This window comes from Hylaeus anthracinus, unplaced genomic scaffold, assembly GCF_026225885.1.
Source record: "Hylaeus anthracinus isolate JK02 unplaced genomic scaffold, UHH_iyHylAnth1.0_haploid 0, whole genome shotgun sequence".
Taxonomy (NCBI): domain Eukaryota; kingdom Metazoa; phylum Arthropoda; class Insecta; order Hymenoptera; family Colletidae; genus Hylaeus; species Hylaeus anthracinus.
The window spans coordinates 13,387,354-13,408,378 of record NW_026533254.1 but is presented as its reverse complement, the minus strand read 5'-3'; the positions used below and the strand labels follow the sequence as shown (position 1 = coordinate 13,408,378).

General features: G+C 51.6%; 1 long non-coding RNA gene across 4 annotated transcripts in view; it reads left to right on the top strand.

The window, feature by feature from the left end:
- Window positions 1–21,025, top strand: part of LOC128891509 (uncharacterized) — a 152,391-nt gene that overhangs the window by 70,087 nt on the left and 61,279 nt on the right. For all 4 annotated transcript variants that reach the window (XR_008460847.1, XR_008460845.1, XR_008460844.1 and 1 more), the window contains exon 4: window positions 17,308–17,423. This is a non-coding gene — a long non-coding RNA (uncharacterized LOC128891509). The remainder of the gene's footprint in view (window positions 1–17,307; window positions 17,424–21,025) is intronic.

The following is a 21,025-nucleotide window of genomic DNA, read 5'->3' as shown; positions in this document are numbered from 1 at the left end:
TAAACGATATAACTGTTACCGTGAAAGCGGATGGTACGGCGAATGCAAAGTTTTATTAGCGATGGCAACGGGGTATGTTCGCTAAGGTTATCCGTGAATGACACGCTATCTGGAAAATGTTGGACGGCTTAACACTTTAACGTTTACACGATTTTTTACGTTCGTGTACAGATCTACAAACGAAACGACTCGATGGATAACTCGATGACAGCTACGATTAGCGATAGCGCTTATAATAAATAACGCTTAACGCAAGGATCAGAAGAAAGAATATAGCGTAATAAGTACGAGCGTAAGGCTGAAAAGAGGTGACCGGAGTAGACGAGAGTAGAACTACAAAAGCGAAGACAAATAGAGATAAAAGAAGACCATGTGGAGACGGGAAAAGGGGGGAAGAGGAGCGGTGCCCCGGTGCGCCAACTCAATTTCTCCTCTTTTGGTACCCAACTTGCGGCTCTGGGTTCCCCCACCAGCGGGCCTGTGGGGCCCCGAGGATCGAGCATGCCGGGCCCTGTCCGCTCCCCTCTCCTCGGCCCGTTCTCTGGCCGTAGCCAGGAGGGTCCTACGGCCATTGATCCCGACCTTCGCGCGCCGAACGAGCGCGATTGCCAACGAAAGCCGACTTGCCGAACCCGAACCTGCCGCACGCGGTTTTGCGTTGCCCCTCCCGTCACCCTCCAGCCCCCCTCGAGCGTTCCCCGGTCCCCGATCACCGCGGTCGGGCCCCTCGGTCTGCCTCCTCGTTTCCTCCATCCTTCCACGACGACCCGCCGCACCTCCTGCCCTTCCTTTCTTCCTTCCTCCTACTCTCTCTCCCCTAACCGTCCTAACTCGGCTGCACGTCCGACTGTCTCCCTCTCCCTCCCGGCGTCTCTCGTTTTCTTCTGTTCCTTCCATCGTACCCTACGCGATTCGCGAGGGACCGTGAGCCCCGGCCACGGGACGGCTGAAAACGCAACCTGCAACCACGAGGGGGATGGCGAAACGTACGAGCTCCGCGCGTTTAAAAATAACCTTCCTGGAAGCGCCATTTTCCACTCTACTCGGCGCGGGACTCCCGAAGAATCCATTCGGTTCGAGCTTTTACCAAATTCTTCGTATAAACAACGGTAGAACGCCGGGAAATGAAACGACAGGCCTTCGATTGTTATTAGCAAAACTTTTATTTGCGTGAAACTTTGCCAAGGTCGGCTACCCTGGCTCTAGTATCCATCGCGAAACTAAACGAAGCCTCGAAGAAACGAGGACAAACCAAACGCTGTTCGCCGCGGAACACTCCGAGTCGACGAAACCGAATCGGAATTACCTTCGCGAATCGGCTCCAAACCCAGAAGACCTCGCTGACTCCTCTTCCGCGAGAGAAGCATGTAGGTCCTTCGTGCAGCATACGCTCGAATAACAGATGCGTGCGTTACCTTTAATTCAGACACACCGGGTTCTGGATTCAACACAGTTCGACAGCCGACCGCGATGTCTCGTCACGCGCCAGAGCTTTCGCGTGTGTTTTGGTTGTTACACTCGGAACTTCGTATCCGCGCCTGGCTGTAATCTGCTACGCCTTAATAACATTTCGAGCAGACGACGGACGCGGATGCCAGGCCCTGAACTGGCGGTCTAGTCCATCGCGGAGCGCCTCGTTTTTTGGTCCCACCGACCGGAGTAGCGATGGGACGAAACATCTTGCAAGCGTGCTCGAATTTGGCAGGTTTGGATGCAAGGTGCTAGAGATGGATCAGACTTTGAAAATATACGCTACTGGCCAAGTTCCCGAGTAGATACCAACGTTGATCCCACGCGATTAGGGCAGGGTCCCCGGCTCCAGGATTCGCGAGAAGCAGAATCGATCGCGGTACGACCAGGCCCGCGTATCGATACTCGGCCAAGTTCCGGCGCGCGTGGGGCTGACACGCGTAGACTCGCCGCGTGCATAGGTAGACCGGTGGTAAGTAATCGTTACCGTGGCTACCGGTATAAAGCAACGTTGAAATTAACACAAACAACGGCCTGATGCTTCGGTGGCCAGCAACGATGTACTTACATGCACGAGGCAGGCCTGAGCAGAGCGGTCGTCTTCTATATGTTTCGCGCGTCAACGCCAACCGCGGATTTGTTGAGACAGTTTTCAGATCGCGTTACGCGAATCCCGCAACGAATACGCGCGTTCTATCGCGTGTCCGCGAAGTCCTCACGTAACTGTGGCGAACGTTCCTTGCTACGCGATCCTCCGTCGCCTCCGAGATGTAGCCCAGAATCTCGTACGAGCAGTGAACAACGAATTGAGCGATTTATTCGAATTGACCTTTGCTAAAAAAAGAAATTCCAGGAGAAGAATGATCATTCAGAAACGATGCAAAAGTTGATCCGTAAAAGCCTAGTAGTCGCGTGAAGCGTCCTGTAGCCTTTCTCGCCATTGCGTTACGCGAGCACGATGATTCAAAACAAGGTTACTGCCTCTCCGAGTGCAGCTGCCGCCTGCTGGTGTTGCTGCTGCTGCTTATCCTGCAGCCGTCGCTCCGCACGGTTTTCTCAGTTCTTCTTTTCCTTCGCTCTGTCTCGTCCATCTATTCGCCCTGTCTATACTCCGCTGTTCGCGCTCGTTTCTCCGGCGCTGTCCACGTCGTAAAATGTCCTGTAGCAGCCGACGGTGTAGATATAACGTACGGCCGAGAATGACGAGATTCGATGCTCTCGGGCAACAAGAAGATGACACCTGAGTTGTTGACTATCGTTGAAATCGAGTTTCCGCGATACTTCGTTAACGAACTCATGGTGAGATCTCCCCTCGGATGCGTAAAAAATTCTTTGAATGCACGCGTCGTCGGGACGGAACGAAGAGACGGCCGAAGTACCTCGACATCGGTCGAGCAACCATCTCGTGTTTTCCAATCACTGGATCGATTCGGAACACTGGAAATCGGAATTTCCACCCGATCAACCTCGGGTCATCAAGTCTGCGAGCAAGCCAGTTGTAATTCCTAAGAAATATAGGTGGATAGAATCGGCATCTTCCGCTTTTACATTGTGTCACAGCGGCCGTTGCGAATTCCTTGACGAATAGGATTTATCGTTCCGATGCAAACGATTTCGCAGCCTCGATTCTCGGTCGAGGACGGCGGTTACTGGCGGTGACTGTACCCGAAGTTCGCAGGCCCGCCGAAGTGAGGTGTGCACCACAACCCGCCAGGTACTCTCCGCTGGCAGTCGTGGTAGGTCAGTATACCCTGAGCAAAAGTATTCGAAGGAGCAACGTTCAACGTCCAACGGAGCGAGCAGCCAACCAGCCGGCGCGCCGAGGGACAAAGAGCGGCCGCCGGCCCAAAAGAATAAATAAATAAAAGAGCCACGGCGAAAGAGGGACGGGGAAGAGAGCGGCGGAGGGACCGAGAGGCGGTGAGAAAGGGCTGCGAGCGGAGTGAGGACGAAGAAGGCGAAGGAAGAGGAGATCGGAGGAAGGAGAATGCGCCACGGGAGGAGACGGAGAGAATAAAGTGGTACCAGCCCGAGTGGCCGCCATCAGTGCCAAGGACACCGACCGAAATCCAAGGGTACAGGCAAGGCCGACACAGGGCCCGGCCCACGCCGCGCTCAATTTTCTCGTTCTCGATCTTTTTCTCCTCTTTCGTCGCCGGCGTCGTCGTCGTCGTCGTCGTCGTCGTCGTTGTTCTCTTCCTCTGCTTCTCCGCCTCATCCCCCGGCCCGTTTCTCTTTCTGCTGTTCCTCGAGCGAGCATCACCGGAGCTAAAGACACCGACCGAAAACCAAGGGCGCTGCCAAGGCCAACGCCGAGACTCCATACCCCGAACTTGAACTAAATTATCCTCGATCGCGCGGGCCACTCGAAGAAACCGACGAGTGGAGTTACCGTGGGACGAAGTTCGACCATAGTTAGCTTTTGTTTTTGAAGTCGCCATCTGTTCGAACTCGAAAAGCACGAACCGCGATGGGGACGACTCGCGACCAAGGAAAAAATGTATCATCCAGAAAAAAAAGAAACGGAAGCTGAAAACACGCACGGAACGAAAGAGTAGCCGTCGCAGTTTGCGAAATTTTCGCGTGCTCTCCCGAGCTTTCGGCCCGCCCGTCGGAGTGTACAATTTGGTCGGGCATTCAAATCCCTGGCGAAGAAGAATGAGGAAACACGAAACGGGGAGATCGCTCCGCGAATAGAGCGGTCTATTAATACCGTCGATGGATTGAACGTAACGAGCTATGGAGAGAAACATTTCCAGGGACTCTGAGCACAAAAAAAAAAAACAAGAAAAAAAACCAAAGATCGCGATACTCGTTTCTTTAGCTCGGGTAACGAAGGAACGGACGCGTCTCGAGACGAGTCCCAATTTTAACGGAGGTTTTTCACAAACACCTGCCGTTCGGAGTTCGCTTCCGGTGTTCCGGAGGCGAGGCTACCTTCCAGGCTCTTTACGCCGTTAATTGCCAACAACGAGGATCGCCTGGCTTCAGCCACCCCTCGGCAGAGGCCATCATTAAAAGAACGTGGCCGGCGGCTGCGGGTCTCGAGTTTCGAGGCAACGCTAGGTGGATGACCGCAGCTCGCCGATGTGCCAGGGTTGATGACTGGCGTCGTTGCGAAGGAAAAATTCCAGAAAAGGTGGGGGCGGATCGGGACGAGGGTGGACCCGGTATGTGTAAGCGCGTTAGCCGGCTACCTTGTCGGAGGATCGAACAGAGATGGAGCTAAACCGCACGCATATGCGTACGTACGCGCGATCGGCAAGAGTATAGGTAGGGTTATTTCTCCGGTTAAACTCCCTCCCTCTCTTTCTCTCGCTCCCTCTCGGCGTGCACACCTCTTTCTCTCGGCCTCCCCGTTTCTAACCCGGTTACTCGTTCTCGCTCTCTCACCCCGGCTCTCTCTATTTTTTCATCCCCCAGAAGGATGAGCCTGGACGGGGTGGAGCCACCCACGCCCACGCAAGCGGGCTCTAGGCCTACCCCAACGTAACTCCCAGTGCGTATACCTACCCTTTAGGCTGGCAGCCATCCCCAGATGCAGACGACGCGTAGGGGGCGTGTACGTGCCCTTGCCGTGGCAGGCCTAGCTGCGAGCAGGTCTGCCAGTCCTGGCCGCCAGCCGCCGAGCACGTGCACCTTTTCATGGACACGGGGTGGAGGGAACCGCTGGCTTCCGCTCAGCTCAAGGGGCCAGGGGGAAACATTTCGATGCCGGGGGTGGAAAAGCCATCGGTCTCGACGAATAACGGGATGGAAAGACCACCGGCGAACGAACCTCGGACCCTGGCAGCGTCATTTTTGATCGAGTCCCGCGCACCGATCCTTCTGCACGGGTTGCGCCCCCTTTGCGACTTTACGCGCCGCTAGGTCAACGGACGAAAATGTCACGAATGGTCTAGAGAAATCTACGCCAACATCTTCTCGAGATAACCTATTCGGCGGATCGATCTGAACGATTTGCTGCTCGCAAAGAAAAAGCAAACGTGGGAGATGATATCATAGTATCCGCGCCTCCCGGTACCCAAGAAGATGGAGTCAAAAGAAAACACAAATCGTAAGGTGTAGGATTGGTCGTGTAGAAAAAGCAAACGACTCTGTGGAACAGAGGATAGTTGGTTCGAATCTCCGTGCCTTATTTTTCGTTTAGACTCTTCTAAATATTTTCTCCTCATTCTGGTTTGAAAAACTGGTGACAAAATCCCCCTTAATTCTCCCACTGACTCTAGGGCATATTCCAGTCATTAGCAACGGGCTAACGTTCTTCGAAATGGAAAATCCCGTCTACCTTCAATTTCGAAGATTCTTTTACCGCGCATGGTAGCTCGACGCTATTTCATTTTCTAAAGGTGCACGGTTGGGTGGAGGATTGAATAGGTCCTCGACGCGACCCATGCACGAACGGGCCCCGCCGAGGGCTCGCATTCGCACGATGGAGTTTAGCGAAAGCACGAGTTTCGAAGGATGACGCAACGAAAATAAAATGAATTTTAACGAGTCGTTCCATTTCTTATCATACGCGTCGGGAGAAAGTCCAAACTTTCGGCGAGCATAGACGAAATCGTCGTATCTTTCGTGGGCACATTTTGCATTCCACGCTCGACATCGATGCGTGATCACCGTGCCGTTCCAGTTCATCGTTTCGTTATCTAGATCGCTGCACGTGGCACCGCGGTATCCGTGCTTAGGCGACGATATTAACGAACGCTCTACGTTTCATCGGGGCTGGCGAACCTGCGAGATTGCGATCTCTTTTCTGGCTCGAAAGATTGACCTTCACGGAATACCCCGGGTGTCGAGCGGGACCGTTTTGCTGGACGTTTTCTTCGCCGTGTTTCCTGCCTCCTCGTTCCCCCTTGTCGTGCCTCGCCACCTCTGTGCTCGACTGCCGATCCGCGATGCACGCCACGCTCCTCGATCGGTTTGTTCTTCTCCATTACGAACGAAAGGCCGTGGCCGACTGAGACACACCGTGGAACAGGTGCCAACCGGTTCGAGAAAGCTCCGTCCTACCGATATCGCCCGTAGCGGCGACGAGCCCGCTCCGACGAACTCGAACCGTTCCGTTCCACGGATTCGATCCGCGCTTTTTACTTTCACGGCTGTTATTAAGAAAATAATAGAGTGTCCTGGCATCGGCGAATATGTCACCCGCGGGAACGCAAGAAATGGGTTACGGATTTCTGTAAACGCGTACGTACTGTCCCTCGTGGACTACGAATCTAAACATTCGTTATCTCGAACTCGATGATTCCGAAGAGACGATTCCAAATTAGGCTAATCGGAAGAGGATTGGCTGTTGTTTCGTAATCGAAGCCGGCTCCGTCGCATCTCGAGCCACGAAGGCGGAAAGTAGAATGCGAATGGCGCTTCGTTTCGTTAATCGAGCCAGACGGGTCATCGCGACGGTAACCAAACTCGCTCGTTCGAATTCTCGTTGCCTTCGGTAACCAAATTGCTGGGAAACTTGTAACCAAGAAAATCGAATGCCCGTCGCTAACGATGGCAATGCCCTCAACGATGGCAGTCCCCAGAAGGGGCTGCGCGAGAGTAATTGCACCACCTTCCTACAACTACAGGCTTGATAACGAATATTTATTCGAATGAAGTCATTTTTACGTCTCGTGCTAAATCTCGTTACGCATAATTTGATTGAAATTATTTCTAAATAAAAAGGACATGGATGACGATAGATCATCTAGATAGATCCTAACTAATGTACTAATGTAGATTCGAAAAGGAAGCGTTCCTGAGAAATTTCGCAAGGAGATATAGTTTTAATCGAGAAATCGAGATAAAGTTTTCGCGATGCATTCGTGTCTGGTAGTTTCGAGTTGCACCTTCGCCGGTGAATTTGTGGGTGCGCCACTGGGCGGTACAGGTACGACGGGACAAGAGCCTGCGGCAGGAGTCATTTTTGCGGTCCTCTCGCGTAACACATGCTCCGCACGCATACGCGTACCTTCCTCTCTTGGACGGGCTCTTCTTTCTTATCCCTCTGCTCTCTTCTGCTTCGGTACTCCTTCCGATCGCTCACCCCCCCCCCCACACACCCTTTTCGCCGTCAGTTTCTCCCTCTTTGCTCCTCTCTCGATCCCTCCCTCCGTCCCTCTGTTCGATGATCATCGTCCCTGCTGCACCGTGCGTAGCAGAGTAACGCCGCCAATGGAAGATCGTCGGCCGTGCGACGAGGAAGCAGGATTAATCCCAGCAGGAAGAAGAGAGAAGGGAATAACGCCGTGGTCTCCGGGCGCAACAAGGACGAGGGTAGCCGTTATTTTTATAGCGTTACGGTAGGTTAGAGTCGCATCCAACCAACGTTTCAGGCCCCAACCTAACCCGGGTTGGTCAGGGCTCCATACGCGTCTCTCCTCCTCGCCCCGTCGCTCACCTGTCTCTCGCGATCTCTCTTGTTCCCGTCTCTGTCCCCGCAACGGGTTGTCGCCTTCGCTCGCTCGGCAGCAAGGCTGCGCGCATTTATAATGCACGCAAAATTTCATGCAGAGCCGCTTCGGCTGCCTTCCAATCCTTTGATAACACGCTGTTGCGTGCGTACACACCGCCGCGCACGCTCGACCGTCTACCTGCGTGTACCTGCACGGGAGAAAGAGACGCGGTACGGCTTGCCAACGGTATCGTTTCAAGGGGGTCGGTCGGATCGTCTTCGGAGAAAATTTTCGTTGAGAATTCACGCTTCGGATACGAACAAAATGATCAAGAGTATATCGTTTCGATTTGATAAAAGTGCGAGGGGTTTCTCGAAAAAGCGAGATGGTGTCCCGCGCACTCGTTTCTTAGGATCCAGGGATGATAACCCTACCCGCGGCCGATCTTCCTATCCGTACGTGTTGATACGCGCGTCTATATTTAAAAGCGCCGCATGCTTCTCTTCTCTACTTTCTCTGTTCACCGGCGCACTCTTTCTCCTCTTCCCTTTTTCCAGCACGGTTCGCGTTCCCTTCTTTCTCCCTTCCACGGTTCGTACGTGTGTCACTCGCTCCGCGGATCTTCGTCGTCCTCTCTCTCTGCCCCCTCTACTCTCACCCCTTCCTCGACCCGCTCCCCCGACGCTCTTTCGCCCCCTACCGCGATGGGCAGCGCGCGACAACTTCCGGTGGCCGGCCAGCACGCTTCCACGATCGAGATGCGTCTCTCGAGTGGCTTCTCAAAAAAATATCCCTCTTGCGCTGACACGAGCGCGCGTACGCCCTGCACCGATAAAGAGTTCCCTCTGCCACTCTCTCTCTCTCTCTCCCTCTCTCCTACCCCTCTCTCTCTATCTGTCTATCTTTCCCTACCCTTCGCTTTCATGCTTTTTCTTTCTATACATTTTTCTCTTTGCCTCTGTGCATCTCTCTCCGCCGTTTCTCTTCGCGTTAGGCACACACGCTCCCGCGCTGGACCACCGTGCTTTGTCGCTTCACCGTTTTGCGATCTTTTTATAGGCAACCAGCGGCAAGTTAGCCGCGCTCCACGCGGTAAACAGGACACACGTCGGGATTCGAGCGTTGCCGATGGCTAATCGCCGCGTTGCTTCCGGATCTCTATCGATTTCCGGCTCGTTTCGACTTGTTCGCTTTCGGAGCTCGGGAATCCGCAAGATTGGCCTCCGATTCCTCTCCGTACAGATTTTGTGCGGTTCGAGAGAGTACACCGGTCTAGGAAGGCTGCCGGTAGCGTGCTTAAATCGTTCTCCAGCTTTCTGTAATAAATCTATAAAAAGGTCGCACACATTACCTATAGTACAGTCGGTAACTGTACTCCCGCAGCTCGTGAATTTCACAGCAAGATAAATTTGAAAACTGAATCCTAAAAGTCAGCTGAAAAACGACGGTTTAAATGAGAATACTCCCTCGACGTCGGCGCGTCAGGGTAACTCTCGGCAGCGGGTTGACCCCTTTTCGGCTCGAAGCGTCGAGACGCTCTATCTTCGGCCGTTCGAACGTAAATATTCCGAAAGGGCTGCGAGCTGGTATTCAGCTATCCCCTTGGTTCCCCTCCATCTTTATTCGCGACGAAAGCAGCAAATGGAATTTGCGCTTCCCTTTCAATGGGATATGGAAGCCGTAACGTCATTTTACGTTACATCTTGTCTCGCAGGAGATCGACCGAAAGGTGTCGCGGTTCGTCTTTGCGATGCATTTTCCGGTCTTCGGGCCTCGCATTTTTTACGAGCATGATTCGTTCGTCTTGCTCGTCATTTTCGAAAACGTAGACTCCGCGGACCTCGAGATTCCCTGTAACTCGATTCTGCCAGCGACGATACAAATTCTGGCGAAATCGGTTGCGACAGGTTTATGATCGCCGTAATCAAATCAGGGGAGAAATAAAATATCGGCTTGTCCAAAAAGTTCGTGGCAATTTTTAAGAAAAACTCAAAGACACGTTTGAATTACGCGATGAATTAGCAACAGACTAGTGTTAACTTCTTTTGCCTAATTCCGAAAATAGTAATAGAATAATCTTATACATTTATTGAATTACATATTTTGTTTCACAACCTTTCCACTATTTAAAGGATTTATACATGTTATTTGTTTTCAACCGTTCCGATATATTCAGACCCGTACCACTTACGAAAAATCGGCATGGACTTTCCGGACAAGCCAATAGTTTAGCATGGTTTCTTTAACGACGATTTTGATCGGTCTTGGACGTTTGTAGTCGCTGCAGGTCGATTCTTTCTTTCCGAAACGCAAAAATGGAGCCGTTAATTTGATTTACACCTCGATTCAGACGGAATAGAGGCTCTCGACATGGAAGATCCCGAGCAGAGATGCGCCATTCGCGCGTGCACTTTGTTCCCTCGTAAACGACGCTGGAAGAACGAAGGCAGCCATCCACCCTTTCCCGTTTCCTGGAGTAGCAGACGAATAGAGCAGACGAGTTAATTAGGCAAAGGCTCTCTTAACGCGATTAACGGTGTAGCGGGTTTTAATTATTCCTGGCACCTCGTCGCCGCGGAAATCTCGCCGGTTTTCGGTGACAAGGCCGTAGGGTGAGAGGGGGTGGATCGTCCGTTCGCGTAGGGTTGACGGTAATAGGGAGCCCCACCATCCCTAAAATGCTCGCCTCTCAATTATTCACCGTCGTTTCTGCTTCTCCACGGTCGCGTCTCTCTCGCCCCCCGTCTTTCTTGTCCCCGTTTCTCGGTTTCCTCCGGATCCCATTCTTCGCGTCTCTTCCCTTTCAGTTCTCCCTATCATTCTTTCCCTTGTCAACTCCTCTTCTCCCGGAATTGAAGTACCACCTACCCAATGGCCTACCTCCATTATGCATCGGCCTCGACGGCGACGATGCCGACGCCGGGAACGAGACGACGATGCCGTTGGTCCTCAATGCAAACCGCGACGACATTTAATTCAGTTCAACGCCGCGGCATCGCGCGCCACCCGATGTTCCATTAAAACACGAGACAATAACTTGACAGGTCTGATCGGCGCGGCGCCACCCCGCCCCTGTTTAAAACGAAGCCAAAGCTGTCCACCGAGAAACCGGCTTCCGGCTTCCACGCTGCCCCATCCACGAACGCGAGTCGCTTCTCCGCGCGTTTCTTCCCCTCCCGTCCACCTGCCCATCCTCGATCGGTTTTTGTTCCATTCGAGCTCGCGCGCTTAATGGAATCAGATATCGGTGAATATCGGTGCTTTTTTCGGAACGCTGAAATAAACGGTTTCGCGCCACCTACTTCGGCCAAAAGTAGACTCGACGATTAGCCGTTTCTCGACGCGTCTATTCGTCGAAATCGGGCTCCGTTGCCCGTTGATACGTTCGCGGTTGACCCGAATGCCCGCGAATCCGGTCTTCGAGGCTCCTTCGCGAGGGAAACGACCGCCGCGAGCACCGCTGCTCGTCCCGCGCTCGCGACAGAAGCCAGCCCGAGGTAGCTTTTCTCGGGGAAATAATTTCCCGGAAAATTAACGTCTCCGAGTTCGTGCACGCGTGACACGCGTACGTCCTCCTCTCCGCGGGCGGCACGCATGGGGTGAAACCTGGCAGATAAGTAGTGGCAGGAGGTGGATCGCGGCGAGCGCTGGCTCGGGAGCAGCGTGGAAAAACATTCGAGGGAAAAAGGAGAGGGTCGAGGAAGAAGACGGGACGATAAACACGGCGCAAACGAGTGTACGGAAGCGCGATGCAACAGGACGCGAACGGAAAGTAAGAGCGAAACGAAGTCAGGAAGTAGGAGACCCACTCCCGACTGGAACTTGCCGGAGAGAAAGGGGCGGAGAGAAGTAGGCGGAGGGCATCGAGGTGTAAAAGAGGGATAAGTACTGTCGAAGCTCGCATCTGGGATTATCAGTCGAAAAGTGGAAGGGGATAGTTCCGCTGCGTAGGTGGTTCCGATTTTCGAGCGTTACTCGAGGCGCGATTAGTCGCGTCGATCCGCAAACTCAATTTCCCGGTAGTCGATCCTACGAGACGAAAGAAAGGACGGAGAAGGAGGGACAAAGTCGAAGGAAGGGTTGACGCGAAGAGATGAGACGAAGGAACGAGGAGACGTCGGAGACGAGGGAAAGAGACCGAACGAAGAGACAACGGGGGCCACAGAGCGTTATAAGATCGATAGCTGATGTGATACCAAGCCAACCCAACCCAACCCAGTACGACCCTCGGTTCGTTCACCCCCGCGGCACATTCGCGCCATTATCTGTTCCAAATGTCGTCAACGGCATCGTTTCGTTTACGGTGCGGCACATCCACCTTCTCTTCGCCCGAGCACACCACCCACCGCACCGCACATTCACCCCTCCGCGGGATATATGCCCCTTTTTGTCCCCCATCATCCTCCCGACACCCCCGGCACCCCCACGAACCCGTGCAAGCCAACCGAGAAACCGGGCAGAGACTTGCCCCGTTTCCTCCTCCGCATTCTCTTCGCGCACCCACCCCAACCCCTCTTCCCCCGCCCGTCGTTCCTCCGCACCCCCGTCTCGCCCCCTTGCTTGTTTTTAAGGTTATGTGTTCGCCGCGCATTACGACCCATTCCGGTGCTCGGCTACGTCGTTTTACGAATCCCTGATTCCGCCTTATCGTCTTCTCCCCCAACCCACCCTCCTCCCACCCCCACCCCCACGCCCTCGTTCCCTTTTAGTTTCCACCCTACCTCGCGCCCGTTACAACGTAAGTACGCTTTTCTTTCTCGACCCTTCGCTGGATTCTTCCTTTTGCCTTCTATCGCTGGTTCCTCTTTGGCGAAATCGCTTTTTTCCCACCGACTTCCTCGCGAAGATTGCGCCGCGAGCGCTTGACGGACACCTCGCCATTTAACCTCACCGCTGCATGAATTTTATTTTATCTTTCGAGAAAGGAAATCGTTTCTCGCTTCTCGAACGAACCTCGCGGATAATTGAAACGGGATCGCGACCGTCGTCGTTCTTACCACATTTCGGTGACCTTCGTGTTCGATCGAACGAACTGGTTTTTTTTTTTAAAGGGTAAACGAAGGGTGAGACCAACGCGACATAGCACTCGAGGACAACGTACAATTTTTGTCGAGTTGACGGAGGGGTAAAACGCGCGACCCTTTCTTTTCTTTTCTTTTTATCGTGGTGATGGAGAAAATCTTCAAAAAGACACCCCGCGGATACAAAATGTTAACCGTGTGGAGATTTTCACGAGTATTAGCTTGGCGATCAACGTCGAATAAAGATAGAACGTCTTCTTTCTTTCTTTCGTTCTCTCCTTCTTCTACCGATTCACGGACTGCATTACATCTAATCGACGAAAGCATCTTGAGAAGTTAGCGGGAATACAACCTACACGGGAATGCGAGCCTGCTCTTGCTAGAGCGATTTTGTCGCCACGCGACTGTCAATCAGGACAACGCTTAGCGCGCATTCGAGAGAAGAGACCCGGTAATTGAACGTCCAAGACGTTCCTTTCTAGCATTTACGATAGCGGGAGAGCAAAGTTTTCTGGCTACATTTCTCGAGCATTTTTCCATAAATGGGACGAGGTGGCGCGTTTGAGTGGCAGCTGCCACGCGAAACACTCCTCTATCCAGTTTTATGTCCGATGCACACTACGTCCGATAACGCGAGGATGCCTTGCCCTAAGACACGCGTGAATTTATGCTCGCCCATCGCAGGAACTCGCTCTTGCGTATTCCTTCCTAAAATTAATAAAGGCTCTCTTCGGGGTGCGATAACTGCGATTCAAATTAAAATGATAATTTAATAACACATACAGTCAGTCCCATAACGGTTCGTACCCTATATCTCTATTGAACACATTTGTCTAAACTAAATGCCAAGCTTAATATTTTGAAATAAATGTTTCATTATGAATGGCGAATAAACACGAGTAAACTGTACGCATGTATATATTTATAATGAAGCTACCATGTAAATTTCAACAAGTTTCTTCGATAAACCTAGAGGGTACGAATGCTCATGGGACTGACTATGAATACTCGAAAAGTTCCTTCCTGTTGCTGGCGAGAGGAGTAAAAAAATGTCGAGTCCGCGGCACAGATTCGAGCAGCTCTCGCAGACAAGGTTTCCTGGCAGCAATGATCGGCGTAATGACAGGAGTGCCGGCGTCTAAGTTTATTACCGAGTTACACTGCCCTCTAATCTGCCCGGTGAACGAACAAAGCCAGCAAAAGCGGACCGGCGTTAAACGACGACTAATGCCCGGTGGCGCAAAGGCTCTTTTTCTCTCTTGGCCAGAGAATAGGAAGTACGAGCAACCTCGGAGGAGATTCGAGCCGAACTATTAGCATAATGCGATCGGTGGCCGATGGCTGTAACGGATCGTAACATCCGAGTTACGGGAGGAACGCAGAAACGCCGCGACCGCTTTGCAAACTAATCGACCGTTCTTGGACTCGCTTTCGAACGAGCAACCGGCTCCATCGACCGACGACGGCATAAATTATTCGACCGACCCGCGAGCCTCGGCGCTTTGACCGCTTCCTTCGATCGGCCGCGTCGTTGGACGACTTTCCTCGACGAAAAGGTACCGTTCGGAGTTTATCGAGCTTTGGCCCAGCTCGAGATGCTTTCCCTTTCGGTTCTACTCCTTGGAAGAGAGACTTTTGCTATCACCGAGCAACTAAGCTTGCCACTCCCTCCCTCCGCTCCCTTCCGAAGAGTCCTGATAATCGATTTTGCAGGATTTTCCAGGGTTTAGAATCATAATTAAGAAGCGACAAAAGTTGGCAGCGTGAAAAGGTATTCGGTGGACCAATTTGCCAGAGGTAGATTCAGGTCGTAACGCCCGCAGATTTGATTCGAGACGTTGAATGATCTCGGAAGGCGGAGGAACGGAGTCACCTTCATCCATTCATGGTTTTTGCACTTGCAACTCTGCACCACCGCTCGAGCAGAGTCGGCGTTTTCTGCTCACCTCTGAAGCACTCTCTGTATTGTGGCTTAATGCTCTTAGGGGACACCACCCCAGAGCGTACAGCGACTTATCCGTCTATCTATCTACAATATTTATCGTCAACCTCGGACCGAAACAATTTTTCGAAATTTGCAATTGCACGAGAAAAAGTATTATAGTATTCGCGACTCCCATACCCATCAATAACCCCTTATTTACTGGCGGGACTTATAAGTCCTGTCATTTTTCTCTTGGTATTGTATTAATCGAACGTTTTGAAACCTATCGTGACTTTCAAGTCCACTTTTATGAAGTTCCTTTTTTAATTGTTGGATGACAACACAAGTTTTTTTTTTAGAAGCTTGCTAGAAACAACTCTATAAAATGATATACAAAGATGGGTGCCTGAATTTTAAAAACTTTTGAGAAATTCAATAAATAAAGCGATAATGAGTCAAATGAGAATATGAAACGTAGGGTTACGAGATTAGCTGTGTAGGTCGATTGTGGATCCGAGGATCGTGGGTTCGAAACTTCGTGCCTTATTTTTCGTTTAGAATCCAACAGTAATTGGTGCTGTTTCAATGCCAGCGTGCAAAGCCTCGTCTCGTCGAAAGTGGAGCACCGGTTCAGGAGCTATCCCGACCTCGGTTCCCTTCGATACCATTCAACGATCCCCTTTCCCTCTCCGACGAATCTCGATTTGGTCGCGGCGCAGCCTGGACTCGAAAATTCGAAGGCCCGATCGCGAATTTTTCCGACGCGTCGGGTCGCTCGCGAGGAAAGAACGGCGCGCAAAGTTGTCAGAATTACGTAACCTCTGCTAAGTGGTCACATAAGGGAATTCAATGTCACGACTGAGCCGAGTTGAAAGAACACGCGCTACCATTCACGGCAGACTATGTAAGTAGTCGAGGGGAGAGCAAGAGAAGAAGAAGGAGAGACTCTCCCACCACCAGGGCTTGGATATCCCCGTGTACTTTATCTCCATCCGCGATCGGAACCGGTGCACGGAACCCACCTACGGGACGCGTGCTTTCGGTGGGCGCCTAAATTTTGGCTTGGACTTCCTTTTCTTCCCAATCGAGGGTAGGCGGAAGTTGGGCAGTGGTTAAAGGGGATCGAACGATGTCGTGAATTTCATTGAACGTTGGGGTTGAAGAGTCGCGGAAGTCGAGGGAAGGAGGGACGCGTAGATCCGCGCGGTGGCCGGCTGTCCGAGCGGCTGGCAGGTTTACAAGGAAGGTAAGGCAAGACGATGCGAGGAAAGGCGAGGCGAGGCGAGGCGAGGCGAGGCGCGGCGAGGCGAGGCAGGGAAGGTAAGGCAAGCGAGCAGGAGAGACAACGCTCCCCGGGCTGAAGAGTGGCTACGACACACACCGTCACGCATTCACCCTCGTCCGATCCCAGACCTGCCTGAACTCTTTTTCCCTTGGTCCCTTCTTTACCCTCCTCCCTTCCCTCTCGCGGCACCGAGTTGCCTGCTCGCCTGCATGCCTGCTCCTGGCTGGCTGGCTGCCTGCTCGCTCGCCTGCTTCCACCACCATCGCAGCCGTCACCTTTCTCTCTCCTCGTCCACCTTCTCGACCCTTCGCGCTCTCTTTCTCCCCCTTCCAGGTGTCTCTGTCTTCGTCGCTGGTTCTCTGTCGGTCGTAGGCTCGGGGATCTACGCGTCCCCTCGATCCGCGAGTCGTTGCTTGCACGCCGAGCCGAGCCGAGCCGAGTCGAGCAGTACGTGCCGTCTGGCCCCTTTACCCCCGTCCTCCACCCTTCCTGCTTCTCTTCTTCGCCGTCTTCCTCCCTGCTTCGCGTTTCTCCCTTCCTCCTACGTCGAGCCGTCTCCGCCCCCACCTCCTCTTCCTCTTCCTCTTCTTCCCGCCGCCGATTTCTCCCTCCTCCGACCTCGCTGCTCCTCTCGCGCGACCCTGCGCCCAGGGGTGAACGAACCTACTAAATGACGGCCATGAAAACAGCCGAAGCTCGGCCACGAAGGATGAAGGAAGCCACGGATCGGACCCGCGGGAAGAATTGCCCCTCCTCCTTCATCCGCTGCCTCGACTTCTTCTTCTTCTTCCTCTTCTTCTTCTTCTTCTTCTTCTTCTTCTTCTTCTCCTTGTTCTTCTTCTTCTTGTTCTTCTTCTTCTTCTTCTTCTTCTACTTTTTCCTCTTCGCGTTCGTCCACTTCGGCTCTGCTCGCCTTCAGACCTTCTGTCCCATCTGATCCGGTCCTCTACCGGCGATCGTCTCTCGATCTTTCATCGCTGTAGGGTCCATTCTGCTTAAAAGCAGTGGACGCTGAAAAACGTGACGGCGTTTATGATAACGTACCGCCACCTCGACTACGGTTGAGTTTACCGCCGATTTCCTATTAAACGTGATCGGAACCATTCGGAATGGACTTGGGACCCTCTAGCCACCCTGCTGCCCTTGCCGTGCGAGGGTTCAGAAGGGTTAAAAGAGGTTTCTACCTACGTTACTAACACTTTAATTCGCTTTCTGTTACAGGGGGAACTCGCAGTCTTTTGCCATCCTCGGATTAACACCGTTTAACCCTCCGTGAAGGAGCCATCTTGAAGAAGCTTAAAGAGCCTACCGTTGATACTGCCAGAAATCATTCCGAGGTATTTATTGAAACGGCAAGACCTTGGTATTTTGGTGAGAATGACCACAGCTGACGATCGAATTTTGATTATCTGTTCAGATCGTTAGGTAAGATCTTTCAAATTTGGAGTTCGCGTTGCGTGTTTCTTTCATCTTACGCCGATACAGTTTGCGCGTTTCGTCTTCCTTCCGATCACAGGCCTCCTCGCTCCGAACGAGTCGTCCCCACCCTGACCGCTCGGTTACATCCCGATGCACGATAACCGCGAAACCAGTCGATCCCTTGCGTCGATTTTACAACGAAGAGTCAGGGCGAGTCTTGAAAACGAAGAAGCGATCGCGCGTCCGCGTTATAAATCCAGTCGTTTCGGTAATCACGTGCACAACTATGTCGCGTTGAATGGTGGTACAACGCTAGCATACAACTATTACAAATCGACGTAGATACACGTCCGCGGCTCGTAGAAGCCATTGGAAGGAATCACGAGTCGCACTGGGTCAGACATCGCGAGCCCTGCGACAAACGACCGAGGTTCGACTATGCTCTATACGCAAAGAACACAAAAGGGAATAAAAATAGTTTACAAGATTCCAAGATAGACTGACAAATGTATAGACTTAACCGTTTCAGACCTGGCATCCACAATTGAAGACACAAAATTAAAAAATTACCGACACTATCGTTTAGAACGAATGTCCTTATTTGGCCACACGAAGAAAAGCCAGTTTTCCTTGAAAACCACACTATTAAGATTTTTTTTCTAGACTAATTTTAGTCCAAGTTAACCCGAAAAATTAAATTACCTTAGTACGAGAAAAAAAAAATAATTCAGGTCTGAAAGGGTTAAAATTGTAAATTTCCTCGATACATTTATTGGAAATTTTTGAAATGGTCGAAGGGTCCATTCCTCGAGCCTACCCCGTAGGAAAGTGGCGTCGAGCCAATCAAGGCGACAGCGAAGACCGGTGATCTCGTGTTTAGAAAGCAGTGGTGCGATCGAGCGATCCTTGGCGTCGATCGACGCCATTTCCAGAAGGGGAAGTCTCTCCCGGTCTGAATCGCTGGGACATTTGAAAGAAGCGATTCGCCAGGCCAGTCTGCCGCGACTTCCGATCCCATATCCGCGGGAGACGTACGTGGAAAGTTTGCGTCGTTGCGTCCTGCAATCAGCGTCGCGCGCGGCCAGGTAACCGTGGAAAACGTCGAGGGATAGACGAGCGGACTAGGAATTACAAAGTCAGTGTGTCTCGTCGACGCGGCCGACTACCCTCGAATAGGCATCGTGCCGGAAGAACGCACCGGCGGAAGTTCGATTCTCAGGATCGATTCCGTATGCCGTCGGGCGTGGGTGCGTGCGCGTCTCGACGACAACGTGAACGACCAACCAACCGAACGCGAGCGGAGTTCGCGAGCGAAGTCGCGAAAGTGAGTTTCCCGCGGAACTCGACTAGTGGACTCTACGAATCCTCGATCGATTCTTTGGAGATTTTTCTGAAATTTCGGTATACGATAGTCCGCGTCAAATTAGAGGGGGTTTAAGTCATCGTTGCGAATTTTGGAGGCGTTCAACGCTTTTGCTATGGGTGGAAAGTTTGGTCGAAGACGGGACGCGTTGTACGTTCTTTGTGAGATGGCATTCAAACATTCGTTAGGAAACGATCAATAATTAGTTTGGAGTGATCCATCGTAGCACGAATAATTGCGGGTTACATGCTTACGTAAGCGCGTTACGTAGTCTTGGGACGATAAGAACTCGTTCGTCGGTTATACGCTTGGTAAACGATCCTCGATGCTCGCAGGATCTCAGCATTCCGAGTAACGAATAATAACGAGTTTCAACGTCGCTTCGGCGATTATTGCTTGCGTGCAATCGATGCATTCGGTGGACATTGCATGGCCACTTCGGAGTCTCCCAAAGTAAATCTACGAAGACTCGCGTCGATCACAGGACACGAGAATTATTGGCTACCGTTTAAAACGAACGCGTGGAAAAAGTTGCGTGGTTTTTCCCGTGTCGAATTTCGCGGATGAGACGGAAATAATCGTCCCGTGGCGGGTTTTTCTGGCATCGTTGGGTTTTTGTCGCGGGTCGGCGTGAAACCAGCGCTGCGAGAGTTTTTGTCGAAGAAACGGTAATTTACTTCCGTTTATAAAAGGCGTAAAACGGCGTTTCAGGATTAGACCGCAACCGGTCTCACCGTCAGAGGAGAGGCCTTTGCGTGAATATCGGTCTTGCCGTAACTTTTTCTCGCGCGCGAGCCGCCAAGTATTTTTATTAGTTTACATGAAATTAAACCCATTTCCTTCCGGTCTAATAAATAAAACGGCTAATAATAGCCGCTGGCCGAGCCCCGTAGGCAAGCGCGAACGCGTCGCCTGTGGCGTCGTGCGATCTAAGAACGTTACTGGTTCTTTTTTCATCGTTACGTCAAAAAAGGATCCTCCTTTTAGAGCGCGAGCTTCCCTCGATCGACGATAAATCGACCTTTTATCCTCGGAATTTTCTCCACGACCGAGCCCGTAATATTAGAAGCCACATTTTAAACCGACCATCGGGCGAGTCGCGCAGGATTCGATACCGCCTCGAAAAAATACATTTCTTCAAACTACGGAGGTTAGAGATAAGGAGAAAACTCCATGTATCGAAAGTGTCTCTTTGCTGTCGAGCGTTTCACGTGGCGCTGAGAATATTGAGAGGACAAATTTGAAAGCAAACGCACAAACTGAGAGTAGTATAGAATTAAAACAGATTTTTTTATTGATGATTTTTTTATTCAAACATCTAAAGACATTTTTATAAAAATTGTTCGTGTCACAAGAAGAGCATATTTTAGGAGAATACATCATAATTTTTACGATACAAAGTAACGATAAATAATCATAACATTGATTGTTTTCAGATGCCCTGTCAAGAAAAAGCGTTTTGCGGTGACCACTGTCACTCGGATCTGGATCATCTAAAATGAACAAACGAAAAAGTTTTGTGTAATATATTCAATTATCTAGTCCTTAACTTAATTAAGAAACAATTTTCATCAAAAATTGCAATTTTTTGGATCGAAAGCAAATGCACACACTGTGAAAGCAGTACAGAATTAAAGAAAGACAGAGAGGCATCATTCAGGTTGTGTAATTCAGCCAAGTTCTAACCAACATCGTATGTTTCCAAGCGAACGTTTTTCAGTCTTAAGCTCCACGTGAGTCTGTCCTCCTTATCTCCACCCTCCATGCTTTTTAAGCTTCCCATATTTGCAAGGAAAGCGAACTCGATTTACTCGAATCCACGACTGGAAATCGATCCACGGAGTTCGTCGTCGGCGACTATCGCTCGTTTCGTTTCGTTTGTTTAGACTGGCGTACACGGACGGCATTCGATCGCAAAAATCGCACCAAGGTATTGTGGTGAGGCGGCGTGCGCTCCGGGGCCCACGGTTCCGAGGGACGGAGAAGGAGAGCTCGAAACGGGGTTCGGGTTTCGAGTCGTAAAACCAGACCAGCCTCGTCACCAGACTTTCCTTCTTCTACTTATTTCTCCGAGTTGCTCCGCCTTGTTCGTTTTTCCTCTCAAGTCGCACCTCGGCAAACATTTCCTACGTCCCCGTTTCGTTCTCGAGTTTTCGG